Genomic DNA, 4846 nt, shown 5'->3' with positions numbered 1-4846 from the left:
AAAAAAAAAAAGCTTGATAAATTTCTAGATAATTAGATAACGATTAGGATACTCAAATTTGTCTTGTTTTTACAACAAAAGCTTCTGGAATGTTAAAAAACTAAAACAAAAAATAGTTAATAGAAGCTCTAAAATTACTTGGCTTAATGAACAAAATTGTTGCTCAAAATTTAGAAGAGAGTACATGAGACTCAGAGAAAATGTATGGAAGACTTATTTTTCAGACAAAGTATACAGTATTTCATAGGTATTTTGAAATGTTTTTAAGTTCAACAATAAGGGTAGGTCTTTGTTATGTCACTGAGGAAACTGAGGCAGAAATTCATTGTCACTCAGGGATGACTAGGGTAATTTCTGGAAACTGATAGGATGCCTAACTCTATAATTTACTTTCTTATAACTTAAAATTAAGAGTATCATCTGAGAATTATTTCTAGAAAAACTGTGTACTATTAATTGATAGCAAAAAAATCTCTGATTTTCCTCTTGAAACTACCATTCTACATTTCTGCTCTGATCACAAATTTTAACATGGCTTTGGTTCATTTTCTCAGTGTAGGACTCTCTTTTCTTCTTTTTAAGTGGAAAAAAATGTTTTTATTAATCACAACACAAAACTGATATGCAATCCTATTAGAATTGAACCAGAATAAATAATGCTGTTATAAAACTTACACTTCTCACATCTATTACAGAGGAAAATAGTACGTATTAGAGCTCTTTTTGATCTTATGGACTGATTTCAGTAAAATCATTTTTGTTTTTTTTATTAATAGTAAATAGGGATATTCTAAAACTGTACTAAGTAGTTGAAAAATTAAAAAAACGAAACCCATTACCACTGAGTCAATAGAAAGGCAAGTATAAAATCTTTAATGCTAACAACTGGCAGGATTCAAAATGTTTTGCTAAATACTAAGAACCACACCTCTATTTTAGCTTTTTCATTGGTGAGGTAGTTGCTTGCTGTGGCTGCCATGATCATTAGCAAGTTTCTTCTAAACTAACAGATGCTCGATTAAGACTTGAGTAAGTTTTCTTTCCCAATTTTGTTCTTCTGGAGCGGAAGCAAACACCTTTGTCTTTTGTCTACAGGGAAGCAAATACCGTGAAATGCAACTGCTGTCATCTTCTAACACACAATTAAACAGGGGCAATGAATTATTATTAGGAATAAGCCTTTGAAATACTTCCAGTTTTTAAAAATAGCAAGGTTTTTCAGTAACTTCCCAAAACTAGCTTTCCATTTTGGTACATGACCTGATAAACATAACACATTTGATCTATATTTTAGTAATTTCTTCTATAGACTACACTTTGCCCTCAATAAGAGTTAGAGTTGTGGCTTCGAACTATTTCTACACGTAATATGTTTTTAAATAAGCTTTCATTTCATGGAACTGAGTATTTTTTCTCCCACTTACATGATTGTGGAAGGTAACTTGAACATATTACATATATACATCTGCATAATACGTATGTGTATGTACATATGTATTTTTTAAGTAAGATACTTTTACCATTAGAATAAAACTAGACTACAGGGATGACTCTGAGGAAGAGTTTGGTCTTCTTTTGACTCCTGTAGGTTGAGGCAGGCAGGTAGAGCTTGCTGAAGGATGTGATGAGGCTGTAGTTAAGTCTTTTCGTTATCAGTTAGTCCCACATTTCCCAGCCTCACCACCACCACAGCTACTTGCATGTCCACTTCCTCGGCAGCACTGACCTCTACAGTAACGTCTGTCAGAAACAGGATGTGGGTTAAGCAATCGGCGCTGTTTGCAATCTTCCCATAACTCTCAGTCTCCACTCTGTGTCCAATCTTGGTATCAAGGTGACCATCAAAAATCTCAAAAATAACACCCTCTGTGGAATGCCCAAATAATAGTTTCTGTGTCTCTATACTTACCAAAAAATAGATATACGCCTTCATTCCAGCCTCTTTCCATTTCCTGACTGCTGGAACTACATCTTCAAAGAACTCTGCTATCATGCCTCTAGCTGTGAATGCCACTCTACACCTGGCCCTTGGTCTTTTGGTCCAAAGACATCTGCGAACACACAGTGTCGACCACAGCCTGGATCATCAATTGTAGATTGTCTGTCCCATTCCTAGGTGCTGCAGGGATAGGAACAGCCCCAGCCCGGTGGGAATCCTTTTCAGCTGTTTCCTCAAGAGACTGACATCCTGCTGGCATTCTTCTTCTTCCCAATGTTTCTGCAGATACACTTTAATGTTTTCTTTGATGTAAAGAAATCAAGTGTCAGTAATTTGACCAGGCTTACTCCTCTCCTCCCCTCGTCAGAAGAGGCCATGCTGGGTCCTGGTTTTCCTGACTACGTTGCTTCTGGTTCCAACCGATAGGTTAAGGCAGGCCTGCCAAACCGCCTCGCTGGCATGCCTGTGGTGGTTCAGTTTAGGACTTTTTTGTGTTTATTTAGAATTGTGTACCAGAGTTTGCAGGTAAGCCACTTATTAGGTATTATAATAGCCTTTTTTTCATAGTCTCTGATATGTTTTTTAATTACGCATGAGGTAATTTTCATTTCAGTATGAATTCCCTTAAAGGGTGAGTTATTAATTATAGTGGAAAACCAAAGAGTCCCAAAGAGTTAACAAATATAACATTTCATGAAAAGTTTTACTGTTAGTGTGGTTGACACCCGAAGCCTAAATACTGTATAACAGTGTAATCATTTATTGTTTTCCACTGCAATGTCATTCCAATGGGAGCATTATAGGGATTAAGTGGCAGGGTAGGGAGGATGGCAGCCGAGTGCTTCTGAAACTCTTAGACACCCAGGACCACTGTAGAATTTTGGGACCCATTTGGGCTTACATAATAATGCATATTTTTTTCTGAATGAACAAACCATATTAATTAAGTGTACACTTTTTTAAAAAGTATATGAGTAAGAGGCAATCTTTCAAGTAAGGAGGAGAAAGCTGATGCAGGTAGCAGAGGAAATGTCATACAGAGATGCATCCAACTATGGAGTGAACTTTATTTAATTAACACTTCTGGGAAAGCCAATGCATTAATTAGAAATTCTATCTTCCTGAATTGGGGAACACCAGGAAAGATCTTTAAGCTAACTAAAAAAGTATTTGGAAATGCATATTATCAGGATACTCTATATGAGAATAAACCAAACCAAAACCATTGCTGTCAAGTCGATTCTGACTCACAGCTACCCCAAAGGACAGAGTAGAACTGCCCCATAGGAGAGGCTGATGGATTTGAACTGCCGACCTTTTCATTAGCATCCAAGCTCTTAACCATTATGCCACCAGGGCCCCACATTAGAATAGTCACCTCAATTATTTTGGTATGGTAACCATTTGGTAACTCTCTCCCCCTTCCCTGATCGTGATCTTCTTTTATTACACCAACTTCCACATTACTGCTTAACTCTAGTTAAAACTGTCAAGTAGGAGACACCATACTTCCATTTCATACTCCTCTTCCTTCCATTCTACTGGGCAATGCTGTCTTTTGCTCACAGAATACTTAAGAACCCTCAGGAGATTCTAGACATAGAAATTTCTTAACTTTTTCCGTTATTACCTCTTAAATCATCCACAAACCAGAATTCGAACCCAAAATAATGGCATAAAAAATGGCACATGTGAAATCTTAATGTTTTACTTCTGTTTTAAATGTTGTAATTTTAGCTGAAAGGAATAAATTTCTAATGGTAATATTTAAGGGATTGAAATTGAAAGAGCTTTGGTCTTAGAGCTAGGGAGTTTGACTGAAGATCCAAGTACTCTGATCTCATTATTGGCAGTATTTCTTGTACCTCAGTTCCCCCGCTTGTAAAGTGGGTAAAATAAATAAAATCTCCATGGTTTTTGGTGAGGAGTAAAAAAATAATAATAATAATGTTAAAGCACCTGCTATATTATTTGAATTTGCAGTAGATGATAGCACATGCATATAATAGGCACAATATAATTATGCACAGATATTTGTGTGGGTATGAAGAGATTAATAAGCATAATGCTTGAGACATTATACAAATGAACACATTATCTTGCTTAATATTAGTTATAAGATGGAAGAGGAGATAATTTTAGTCAGAGACTATACACACCCACACACCAAGACTTCTCAAATTACGTTGGGTAGGTAAGGTAATTTCTTATACTATTAAACAGTAAGTTCTTCTTTAAACACCGCCTCTTCCCAGTGTCTAATTATAACTTATAATTTCATTCATTATTCTTCACTAATAAGCATCTACTATATAGATGGATTAAAAGAGAGGTGGTGGATAGATGGTCAATGATAATGCTAAATGATCCAGACTTTGGCCAACATGGCACTATAGACAGAAGCACAACGCCACCCTTCCACAGCAAAGACTCAAAAAACTAAGTAAAATGGAGACAAGCATCAATCCTGGAACCCTAAACATCAAATGAAGAGATAAAGAACTCAGCCAAGCACAAAATGGAATAAGAAACTGACAGAGAACAGAGAGTGAGTAGAAATACGTGTGGAGGTCCCCTATCAGCTAAGGCAGCATGGATTCACTATCTTGGACTCCTGTCGGAGATTGGTGGACAGTGAATTAAGGAAAGCAGTTTCACGGAGCTCCCAGCAGGAGACTGAACACCCAATAACCTGTGATATACACTTTCCCTCCCCCATCCTTCTCCCCTCTGCTCGACCTCCTCCATTTCATAGCTTGCTTCAGTCGCTTGGCTGGCCAGGAAGTGCAGGGTCCATGCTGCTTAGATTTGCCTTGCCCACATCAAAGACTGGCAGGCAGGGAGTACAGAAAAACAGATTCAAGGAGCTCCCAGCAGGACACAGAGCACCTGGTAGCCAGCAATATA

General features: G+C 37.2%; 1 pseudogene; it reads right to left on the bottom strand.

The window, feature by feature from the left end:
- Positions 1 to 1391: 1391 nt before the first annotated feature.
- Positions 1392 to 2251, bottom strand: LOC100657137 (enolase-phosphatase E1-like; annotated as a pseudogene).
- Positions 2252 to 4846: the final 2595 nt, after the last annotated feature.

Source organism: Loxodonta africana, chromosome 14 (genome assembly GCF_030014295.1).
Source record: "Loxodonta africana isolate mLoxAfr1 chromosome 14, mLoxAfr1.hap2, whole genome shotgun sequence".
Lineage (NCBI taxonomy): Eukaryota > Metazoa > Chordata > Mammalia > Proboscidea > Elephantidae > Loxodonta > Loxodonta africana.
The sequence above is the reverse complement of the archived record's forward strand: the minus strand, read 5'-3'. Positions and strand labels throughout refer to the sequence as shown.